Below are 13082 nucleotides of genomic sequence, written 5' to 3'. Positions count from 1 at the left end.
AACAACCTGGAACTAGTGTTTTTAGTCGTTTGATGGAAACTTTTAGTAGAGCCACGCGCTCTGAACCTACAGCTAGTGAAGTAAACGAAGGGGGTGGGGAAGTAGAATCACCATTCACATCTCCTGTAGACCCCACACTCCCTCAGAGTGTCCACGTGGACATTCTACCTACCTCATTTAATGAGGGCCCTACCGAGCTACCACCTCCAAAGTTGCCTCTAAGGTAGCGGTGACTAAAAGTCAAAACACGGGAAGCAACATTACATCCACCTCACGGCAACCCTCTAGTACACCAAGTTTGGACGGGGTATTTCTCAATGAAAATTGGGAATATGACCTACACACGGAGACTTTGACCGACCTATACATGGGCTACACATACCATGTGGGTTCGTTAGAAGTTGTACAATCCACATCTAGTGCCGCTAGTCTCGAGGAACAACAACACATGATCTGCAATGTCATCCATAGGATTATCCAGTCCGAGAGGCAAAATCGAGGAATAAACATACCTTCGACGGGTCCTATGCGATTTTTAGACACGGGCAAAGGGAAACAACCCACTCTATCACAAATGGAGACTCCCCCAGTGAGTCCCATCGATTCCCCATATGTTGTTTCGCCAGGGGTCTCAATGCAATTTGAGCCCACAAGTGATAGCTTTACTTTTCCAAGTCTAGCTCATCTTTCCGTTGATGACACCACGGCTACCATGCCTACCCCAATGATGGGCATGCCAAGAAACACGCCATGGACCTCGTTTGTTAGTAAATCACCGCTACATGGTAGCTCAATGCCTGCAATAGTACATACAAGTGCGAACCAATCGTATGCACCTATGGGTTCACGTACTCATGTAGTCCCTACCCCTCCCATTGTTTCAACTACCTATGCTCCACAACCACAATACACAAGTTCTTATTTCCATGGGACTATACCGGCTAGCATTAGCATGTCACATCCGACGTCTGCTATGCCTAGGGCCACTCATATGAACTATGGACCACCACATGGCACAACATCGTACCCAACGTGGAACCCAAGGGCTTCCTATGTGCCAAGCCCAATGCCAATACCTACTCCACATGTAGTCTCTGGAGCGCCTTCACCCACGGTGCCTGCTCACTTAGGTGACTTGGCAACATTTGCTCAAGCTATTAGTCAATCTATTGCTGAGAATATGCGTAACACGCCTGATAGAGAGCATAGAAGTAAGGCAGTACAAATAGCCAAGCTCACACAAAAATTTAGTGGAGACGGGGATGTGAGAAAGCATATAGAAGTGTTTGAACAAATATGCGATTCTCTAGGAGAACACAATGACCTGCATAAGAGCAATGCATTAAGCCTAACCTTAAGTGGAAAGGCTGGGGATTGGTATAGAACCCTAAGGGTGGAAGAAAAAACGATTTACCCTACTCTTAGGAGACTGTTCTTAAAAGAATATATACGAGAGGGAGTGCTTTGGGGTGTAGCCTCTCAGCTCCAGAAAGCCCAACAAGAGGAAGGAGAGTCGGTGAGAGACTTTATAAGTCACTTGAAGCATTTGAATTCTCGTTGTAATCCAAATGAGCGCTTCAACAATAACCAATTGCTTGATAGATTCATTAGGGGATTACGACATGAGGATATCTACAATGGCCTAGTCATTAGATGTATCACCACTTGGGAAGCAGTCACCACCAATGCGATCCAATTGGAGGATAATTTAATGATTCAAGGAGAAAGAGTGTCTGTTGAGACTAAATCTATTAGCTCGCAAGCATCAGGGCATCAGCCAATGACCCTAAAGCCTATTGCTAAGGAGCCAAAGATATCTGAGATGACTTTAGCAGATCTCACCAAGGCTATTCAAGAGAGTCTTAGAGAAAATCGTGCTCCGCAAAACAATCATATGTATCCAAGAAGGGAGCAACAATGGTGCTCATTATGCTATGGACCGCATAGTACCAGTGAATGCCCTACTTTTAGAGTAAAATTCAATGGGAACTGCAATGCATGTGGAAGGTATGGTCATCAAGCTAAGGATTGCATAGTATTTAAGCGCACGCTGGCCAATAGACCAACCTTAGCATGGACAGACACACCTCGAGTGCCTGCATTGATGCCGGCCCCACCTCTTGAACAAATAGCACAACACATGGTCCCTAGGGCCCAAAATGCTGTTCAAACAACACCCTTACCACCTCCAGTGCTCGGACTACAACCACCACATCCGAGAATCACTTCTGTGAATCAAGTGGGTTGTGAGTCATCTATTTCTTGTTTGGAAGGCTATGAGGAAGATATAGATCCTAATATCGCCTATGGGATGGATGTGCTTGAAGAAAGTCCACAATACTACATGGAGGACTATTGGGGACAAGTCAAACATGTATATCAAGTAGTTGCTCTTGCGGCAAGAAGCCAAAATATCAATTACACCACTAAGAGACCACCTCTTCAATGCTATGAGTGTGGAGGTCCACATCGTGTAGCTGAGTGTCCTATTAGGCTACAAAAGAACGCCACACTGATCCAAACCAATCAAGCGAGTACGTCTACAATGCCGATACTCATGTGTAATCGATGTGGCATAGATCATTTGATTGCCCAATGTCCAAATAATCCAAATGCACCGAAGATCACGCCATTAAACTTGATTGAAATTACCAAGGATCCATCACCAAGTACACCCGTGGCACCAGTAAACGTACTCACACGATCGATGCTCCAAAAACAAAATTATATTCTTGAGGAAAGAGACACGGCATCAATTGCCCAATCTCAGAAAAAGAAGAAAATACGAAGAAAGAGATCGCAAAAAGCAGCGAAGTCAGACCCCAGTTCAAAGACCAACATAGGGACAGGTGATGACCCCGCATATATGAACGACGCTGAAGAAGATTCTGATTCAGGTGAAACCATGGAGACCAAAACGACCACTAACATAGAAACCAACAAGGAAGATCTTCATGAGCCACAATGGCCAGGATCCAAAAAGAAGATAGGAACTTACCCAAACCCTACAGAGGATTGAGCGAGTCAAGCAATTAAGGAGTTTGGTAGAAGATACCCAAAGGGATCTAGAACCAGCACCTAGGAAGATCCAGATTACAGACACCGTGTTCCCTACGCAACAAAAACCTCACCAAGTCCATAGACCCTTGAACATACCTAGTGTCATCCAAGAAGAAAGTGACTTAAAGTCATGGGAAAGTGGGCGTACTCACTTCTTGATGGAAAGAATGTTTACAGAGGGACTACTTGATCCTATCGAAGAAATGGAGATCCCATCTTCCCCACATCAAGGGACTCAAGGCCAAAAGGTGCCGTTAAACATTGCCAAATTGATGGATTTCATGTCTTCAGAAGTTAGAACTACCATCATGTCCAAACTATATAAAGACCCCGAGCTAGTCTCAGCTCTTCGAGCCTTCCTCAATGGAGAACTGAAGTTTGGGCTACCACAATTTGCATAGATGGATGGAGCTGGGGAGATGCCAATAGAGGAGGAATACATAGATCCACAACCCAACCTAGATGAGAACCTTGTTATAGAAATACCTGTTAACAAGTTTGGACAATACTTTGAGGGTGATGAATCTAATGCGACTATACCAATCACTACTAAGGGATTAATTGTGGAGGGAATCCTTGATGGTGGCACTGGGGTTAGCATTGTGACTAAAAATTGTTGGGAAACTATGGGAAGACCTCTTGCGACCACAACCATAGTAGTGAAGATGGTTAATGGGTCTATTGTTAAACCTATTGGGACGCTAGAAGATCTCAAGATCAAGGTCTTTGGACATAAAATAAGGATTACCTTTATTGTTATGGATTTCTCCAAACACACTATGGCATCGGAGATGATCTTAGGACGTCCTTTCATGAGGGAAGCAAAAATGGTACATGATTGGTCTAAAAACCATGTCTACTTGTAGTTCCAAGATTCTGTCATTCGAGTGGATCTTGTGACGGGTCGAGCACATCCTCTAGGAAACAGGTTTATAATCGATCATAGATCTGACACCACAGTTCACTCGGCCCCATTGCAGTATTGTTACACGTGTAAAGCGGACACTGATGTTGGGGAAGATTCTCCTTATATGGATGTACTACCTGGGATGATTGAGTCGGACAATGTGGATTGAGTCCACCTAGCAGCAACCATAGACACTTGGGGAAATAGGGGGACGACCTGGGTAACACCTGAGGGGGATGAAATACCACCACTTGCACCCTTAAACATGCTAGAAGCAATGCATATAGCTTCTGATGATCTACAAGATGAAAGTTTGACTGGCATTGAAACCAGTAGCGCCTCACAAGACTATAGCCCACACGATTTGGGATCATAATCATTAGTTAAAATTGACTCTGAGGACAAAGAATCTGAGTTAAATCTTAGTGCAAATGTGGGGACAAACCATTCAGGGCCCAGTGGTAACCTAGGTGATAATCTATCCAAGGGAGCAGAAGACACAAGTAGTGATTCATCTAGTGAGTCTTCACTAGAAATCAACCGTAATCGAGAATTAAACAAGAAGAGTAAGAGATATAAGAGACGACGATATCGAGCAAATGTGCGGGCTAAAATAAATGAAAAGAAATCTATCGCAGAATGGCTTAATTATATAGGATCATGTGATGCTCATCGAAAGTTGGTAGATAACTGGGGTAAATACCTTCAAAGCGTTATGTGGTGTAGTCCACAACCCATTGACATCGCACAACTAGAGGCTACAGATAAGCCAAAGTTAAGCTGTACCGTAAGGAGACGACAAAATCGAGAGTTAGCTCAACAACAAAAGGAATCAGAAGTTAAATCACAGTCCACAGAACAACAGGACCCCACAGACTTACACCCTGCACCTGAATATTTCAAATCCTATACCACAGAGGAACGTAAGGTTGTGTATACAAAGGCTCAAAGAAAACCTATCGATGGGAGCAATGGAGTCTATGATGGTCCAACGATAGTTAAGGAAATAGAGTTAGTAGACCCAGGAGAAGAGTCTAAACCTGTTTTCATTGCCCAAGATCTGACCGAGACTGAGGAGTGTGTACTTAAAGAACTTCTCAAGGAATTCAGGGATATATTTGCCTGGACTTATCATGATATGAAAGGTGTTCCACCTTCCGTGGTGCAGCACACAATCCCCATGAATAGCATGGCTAAACCAGTTCAGCACCCTACCCAATGAATCCTAAATATGCAAAGATCGTTCAAGAAGAGATTGAAAAGCTTGTGGAATGCGGATTCATATACCCTATTGAGCACTCAGAATGGGTGTCTCCAATAGTGATTGTGCCAAAAAAGAATGGGAAACTTAGAGTGTGCGTGGATCTCAAGAAGGTCAATGTCGCCACTAGGAGGGACCATTACCCCTTGCCATATTCAGAACACGTGCTTGAAAGAGTTGCAGGGAAGGAAGCTTATAGATTTTTGGATGGGTACTCTGGCTACAATCAAATCACAATTGCGCTGGAGGATCAAGCTAAAACAACCTTTATAACCGAATTTGGAGTGTTCGCATTTCGTGTTATGGATTTTGGCTTAACCAATGCCCCGGCTACCTTTCAAAGATTAATAAACACTACTTTTAGAGAATATTTGAGGGAGTTTTGTGAAGCTTTCTTAGATGACCTTTGTGTTTATTCCTCTTGGAAAGAACATCTATCATGCTTACGAAAAGTGTTTGAGAAGTGTAGATTGTATCGCATCTCCTTAAACCCTTTCAAATGCCAATTTTGGGTTAAACATGGAGTCATTTTAGGTCATATAGTGTCCAAAAATGGGATTTCCACAGATGAGAGCAAAATTAAAGCCATTGCAGAATTGCCACCACCTACAAACTATAAAGAAGTTCAAAGGTTCATGGGCCATGTTGGTTATTACCGACGGTTTATTTTAAACTTGATCGAAATAGCTCGTCCTTTGTACAAGCTTCTTATTGAGTTCCAATGGACTACGGAGTGTGACCATGCTTATGAGTCATTGAAAAAGACCTTGACTAGAACTCCTATTCTAGGAGTGCCCGATTGGAATGTAATTTTTCATGTGCATATTGATGCATCGAACTTTGCTATTGGGTGTGTTCTAGCTCAACCAGGAGAACATAAACTGGACTACCCCATTAGCTTTACAAGTCGTCAGTTGAATGATGCCGAAAGAAACTACACCACTACAGAGCGGGAAGGTTTAGGTATGATTTATGCAGTGAAGAAATTTCGCTACTACCTTCTAGCCAACAAGTTTGTGTTCTATGTTGATCATCAAGCCTTGTTGTATCTAGTAAATAAACCTTGTTCCACGGGAAGAATTACACAATGGTTGTTAATTCTCCTTGAGTTTGATTTTACCATTGTGGTGAGACCTGGTAAAAGACATGTCATGGCTGATCATTTGTCTCGCATACCCAATGGTGAAGACCCTATTGGAGTCGATGATGAATTGCCTGATACTTCTCTATTCCTAGTCGAAACCATACCTGAATGGAGTGAGAATATTGTGAACTTTCTAGTTAATGGTTTTCCACCCAAAGAGCTTCGTAAGGACATAGCTCGAAAACTATTAAAAGAATGTGAACCTTACTCTCTCATTGCAGGGACTCTCTACAGGCTAGGAAAGGATGATATTCTTAGACGTTGTGCCCGTGAGGATGAGTATTTATACATACTGCAAGAAGACCACATGGGTATAGCCAGAGGACATTTCTCAGGGGAACTAACAGCTAGAAAGGTGTTGCAATCAGGCTATTGGTGCCCAACCTTATTTAATGATGCATCACTTTTTGCAAAAGGATGTGATGAATGCCAACGTTACAAGATCACACAACAAAAGGATAGGATGCCCTTACATCCTGTTAAAGTGACTCAACTATTTGAAAAATGGGGTTTAGACTTTGTAGGCCCAATTAGTCCGGCAGCTCGTAGCACTCAATCTCGATATATTATCGTTGCCACTGACTATGTGACAAAGTGGGCGAAAGCCACGGCGACACGTAAGGCCGATGCAAGGTCAACTGCCAAGTTTCTCTTTGAGAACATTGTTACAAGATTTGGTTGTCCCTTTGAGATTGTGAGTGACAATGGTACTCATTTTATAAATGGAGTAATAAAAGAACTCACTACCAACTTTATGATAGCTCACCATAAATCCACACCTTATTATCCACAAGCAAATGGCCAAGCTGAGAGCACCAATAAGACCTTAATCTCTATCTTAATCAAAACGGTGGAAGCTCATCGCACAGATTGGGATTTAAAGCTTACATCAGCTCTATGGGATTATCGTACTGCGTATAAAGTTGCCATTAACTGCACACCATTCAAGATGGTATATGGCCAAGAAGTGGTTATGCCATGAGAGTTTGTCGTTCCTAGTCTTCGAGTAGCGTCTCAAGAAGGTTGGGATGGTAACCCCTTAGTTGAGCGATTATATATCCTTGAAAGGCTAGATGAAGAGAGGCAATTAGCTGTGAAAAATGCACTTGTGGAGAAAGATAGGAGGAAGAAATGGTTTGACCGTCATCTAAAGAACAAAGATATCAATGTTGGTGATAAAGTCCTTATGTATGGAGTACGTAACGAAAAACAAAAGTTGAAATATGCGGGAAAAGGACCATATAGAGTATATGAGATCACCCCACAAGGAACCATTCGTGTGGAGACTCTTGATGGAGTTGAAACCATTGGATTCTTCTATGGGAGCAAATTTAAAAGATACTATGATCCTTTAAGCCAAGAGGAGTTGCGTGCCATCCATACAAAAAAGGCAGCCAAGGCACAAATAGAATTGAAGAAGATACAAGCTCAAGCTCAGGCTAAGGAGCGACAACAACGTATAAGACGAAAACGAGAGGCTAACCTTGGAGTCACACATGCATTCCACGTTGAAATCGATGAGGATTGGTTGGACTCTAACACACCTCTACGATACCCTATTGAGCTAAATAGCACCTATGGAAAAGTGTTATATAACGCCTTATTGGACATGGGTGCTAAATATAATCTGCTATCATATGGGGTGTGGTGTCAGTTAGGGAAGCCACCTCTATCTGAGAGTATTATCCAAGTCAAGGATGTCAACAAGAAAAAAACTACGGTTTTTGGAATGTGGCACACTTCTGTCAGTTATGACAATGGGGTTGTAGCTCAAGACTTTTTGGTCATGCCTGTTGGAACTATGGAGGGTAATATAAACCTAGGACGCACGTGGATGATAGCCACCAAATGCACTATTGATTGGGGGACTGGGGGTGTCACAACGCAAAAACCAACTCTTATCCCTACCACTCAAGCCATAGTCCCTGAGATATTGCCTAAGGAAATAAAACCCAAGACATTGCATGTCCAAGAGGTTGAACCATACGTCCCCATAGCCCAACTCTCTAGAGCTTCAACTGATGTAGTTGAAAGAAAGCTTGAGACGCACAAAAACCATCCTAATATAACAAAGAAAACATACAAGTGGGTCCCTAAAGCTTCTTTAGTAACCATGGCTGATGCTAAAAAACGGAAGCCTCGTAAGAAACGTCCCCCTCACTCCAAGAAATGTAAAGAAACATTGCGTTGGATTCCTAAATGACTATTGGAAGCCCAAGGATACTATGAAGGAAATGATCAAATCTGGGTGCCCAAATGTAAATTGTACTCTTACCTGTCACCGAGCCCATGTGAGCTCAATCCTATGGCTCCAAAACAAATTGAAGATCGTGGAAAGGAAAAAATCACAGAATGCGACACACCTACTCAAGAGCTAGTTTGGGTACCAAAGAAAGAACGATTTGTTCCACCTAGCTCAGGAACAGGGAAAGCAAATGAAGCTTCTTGCTCTTCATGTAGTTCCTATACGAAAATAGAAGCTTCGATACAACCTCCACCTACCATTGTACATATCCATACAAGCAAGAAAGAGTTTACACCTCCCGTTGTAAGTTCACCACCTACAACGATGTTGCAAATAAAATCATGGGAGAGTACCTTACCACCCTTGCAACTAGATAAAACGCATAGAGCGGTCGAAAACTATTGGTTAAAGCCTTCACCTATAACAACTTGGAACAACTGGTTTCAAAGGGTGACGACATCATTTCAAACAGTATGATCTACCCAAGGAAGGGGGGAGTGTTTGTTGACATCCATCATTCACTTGCTTACCTCTCAACCTTTCTCCCTGACCTCTTAATCTCCAATCTTAGGGAATGTATATATAAAGTCTTATACTCACAAAAACAAGATAAAAAAGTAAAAGAGCAAGAGCGACTAGCAACGAGAGAGCACCCTATCAGATCCTACACATAAGTCTAAATTCACCATGTCACATCAAGCAACACACAAAAACAACTCATGTTTCAAAGACCTAACCAAATCTATTTGTATTCTCAGAGATGGCTAGTTCACCAGAGGCATACGCTTCTATTTTTTATGAAAGGTACCCTTTTTCTTTTTCTCAAGTGTTTCACATCTGCTACCCTGTACTTTCTTGCGATTGGGATTTGGTAGAGAGACTTGCGCGTGAGCGAAATTTTGAGGAGTTAGAATGGCTGATACGTCTATGGATAACTAGTGATCCCTACCCAGTAGCGAATGTTTCTCCGGTGGCACATGCTTATTCTTTTGCACAGGATGAGTATCCACGCATCGCGAGGTTCTTGATTAACACGCTTGCGCAAGAGGATGATGAAGAAGAAATAATAGAGACCGAGGAAGACTATGGCCTCATGGAAAATGATTTCGTATATCTAAATGATGAGGATAGAGGCCTAGTCTTAGGGTGGCCACCCGGTTTATATAATATCCTCTTTCCTTGATTCTAAAAGGGATGACAGATAGGTAGGTTAGGGGTCTGGATTGCGTTTTGAGTTTATTTTCTAGGAGTTTTAATTTTTTCACACTGATATACCTCCTAGAGGTATAGTGCTTGTTTTTTGGATGTGTTAGGTAGAACTTATATGGATCTCCATCCACATGGCTGAGGATATCTGCTTCGACGTAATGAGCAACTCCATACCTCTAGGTGTACTACTTTCCATGATTCATGCTGGTGGATATGTATAATTGCTAATAATGATTTTTCATGGTTTGTTTGAGTGCAATAGTTATGTTTGTTATCTGCCATTATAGATGTATAAATTTGTCTTTGCTTAAGTTGATGGAACTAGAGTTTAATTTTATGGATAAACCTTGAGATTAGGAGACCGTGACTTTAGGTTAACTCATTTACTTGACCACTAGGCCTAGCTGATAAAATTATCTGAGTATTTGAGACCTTAGGAATGTTTAAGGCATAGAGAAGCTTGCTCACTTAAACAACAAAAACACTAGTGAGAATACAAAGTAAATGGAAGCAAAAAACATAAGTGCCACAAATGAAAAATCTAATGTTGGAAGAGAAATCATGGCTTGATTTGGTACTTCACTTACATGTATTGTCTATGGTACTAGATCCCTAGAGGTTCCCAGTGTGGGCGCTTTTCCTTGAGAAGCAAAAAGCCCCGGACATACAAAATAAGCACACACGTCAAATGATTGTGAACCAAAGTAAAAAAGAGAAAAAGAAAAAAATGAATGACATTTAAAAGACTTTCATCAAGCTTACAGTTAACATTTCAAGCTTTTGTTTGCAGTTATGAGAGCTAGTTGGCTAATCAAAGCTGAAAAGCACAATATGGGAATCTTACATTTAGATAATATTCTTAGCTTAGCTAGTACTAGAGTAGTTGTTTTAACCTTAGTCATAGCTTACTAATTTATAGACTCACCCATAAGCCCAAAACTCTTGATTAATTAATTTACTCAAAGTGCGATTTATTTGTCTTTAATGGCAGTCTAACATTTCATAAATCTTGCATTTACTCATTTCCACATGTACTTTACATTCCCCTCATGATTTATGGAAATATAATTCCGCTTGTTGAAACAGTGACTTTGCCTTGTAGATTCAAATCCAGATGCTTTACAACGTGGACATAACAAGCTTCAACTCAATAGATTCGGAGGACGGAATCTACATCAGGAAGGGGGGCATGTTAACCCTCATGGCTCACGGACACCCTATTACCTACGATGGACATTGTAACCTACGACGGACATTGTATTATTTATTTGGTAGAGTCAGGGACCGGGCATGTCGGTCCAATAGGAAAAGGGTAAGAGTGATCGCCGATGAGAGGCGCACTCTAACTGGAACATTAAAGGGATTAGTTGGCTAAGCATGGACGCCCAAGTGTGAATGGGGCGAGCTCATATAAAAGTCAACTAAACCTAAAATTCACTCATTCTCTCATTTGTGCAATAGAAGAGTGCTCTTGCTCCATCTCCATCTCCATCTTCTTCTTCTTCACCCCTTGTGTGTGTGTGTGTACGTGAGAGAGAGAGAGAGAGAGAGAGAGAGAGAGAGAGAGAGAGAGTGTGGGCGATCGAGCATTACAAAGGCACGACGGCGGCCGCGAAGCGGTTGAGCGCGGCGAAGCAGTGGCTCCTTCTTCTTCGCGGCGAGGAATCCTCCATGAAGCAAGCGTAAAGCGATAAGTGACACACCATCGCCTTCTTTGAGCTTACTAGTTTAGACTTGTTGTGTGCTTGGAGCCATTTGTGGCTCGCACACGGTGTATCGCCAAGTTCCTTGCATTGACACGTGCGATATACGCGCACACAAGGGTGAAGCTGAGGTGGAGGCTGGGACAGGGACCTCGTCCTGCTGAAGAGGACCAAATCGGTTCCCTATGGGAACCCACTGCTGCTGGGCAGGCGCCTAAGGACCTACTCTGAGTACCAGGCTATCGTTGTGGCCGCTGCCATCGTCGATCACGAACCTGCTGCCATTCCTCCTCCGCTGGAGCCCCAGGCTCTGCCTCTCGGGGGGTTCACTATGTGTAAAACTACCATATCACGTGCGTTCAAGACATGTTTGTAAAACCCTTTATCTGTGAGTTTTTTAAGGAATATAATGTACCCTTTTCTTTTAAAATCTGTAAGTTCTTTTCAAATTTGAAAAAATAATGTCCTTCTGTATATATATTTCTGTAAGTTTCAAGAACTTTAAATACCCTTCTGTTGAACTCACGTGATAGGTTACATTTTTATTAGGTGACCTCCCCGGGCTCTGCTTGTGTACTCTGTGTCTCTGCCTGCTGCTGCTGGCCAGGGCCTGTGGTGTAGGTCGGGGCCTCCTCTGTGGACAGTCCTTCGCAAGATGGCCCATCTATCGACAAATGAAGCACTGATTCGGGAGGCCCGAACCCCACTCACCCGAGGAAGTAGGATGACCTTCGGGAGAGTGTGGGTGTCCCTAACCAGACGGCAAACTAAGGGAATATCGGCCGCCTTGGCATGCCTCCTTCCACCGGCCCTTGTACACTTCTGTGGAAGCTTCAATGCACACCTGTGGATTAAACCCCCTCAACCACTCTATGAAGTACCTAGTTGGAGGGAGGGGACTGCCCATAAAATGGCCGTTGCTGACGTGTCTCTTTTGAAACAAGGTCGAATATAGATGCATAATTAACTAACGAAATACTTCTCAAAATGAGAGAAGTATTTTTCTACCTACAATAATTTCTATTTAATTACTGAAGAGCCACGTTAGCAACGGCCATTTTATGGGCAGCCCCCTCCCTCCAACTAGCTACTTCATAGAGTGGTTGAGGGGGTTTAATCCACAGGCGTGCATTGAAGCTTCCACATAAGTGTACAAGGGACGACAGAAGGAGGCATCCATGTTTTCCATGACTGATCGCCTAAAAGGCCACGTCCTCCTCTGTTTCCAGCCTGAGGAGCAGAGGATGGAAGCATCCGGCTGGGAGGGGTTAATGAAGGAGTACACGCAGACGCTCAACTGGTTACGCCATGTATTTCTATTGAAGATTCTTTGCAATATTCAGGTAAGGATCTTTCCTTTCTCTTTTGTGCTTCCCCCCCCCCCCCCCCCCCCCCCCACACACACACACACACAGAGGCTGCTCCAATCATAGGGCTTTCTCTGATAAGGCCTTGCTTCACTCCCATGGAAGTTTTTCTCTATGTGTCGAGGCTTCTCCAATCATACGGCTTTCTTTGATAAGGCCTTGTGTCGCTCTCATGGAATCTTTTCT

The sequence above is a fragment of the Adiantum capillus-veneris genome, chromosome 10 (assembly GCF_014529385.1).
Source record: "Adiantum capillus-veneris isolate H3 chromosome 10, ASM1452938v2, whole genome shotgun sequence".
In the NCBI taxonomy this organism is placed as follows: domain Eukaryota; kingdom Viridiplantae; phylum Streptophyta; class Polypodiopsida; order Polypodiales; family Pteridaceae; genus Adiantum; species Adiantum capillus-veneris.
Note: the sequence above shows the minus strand (reverse complement) of the source record.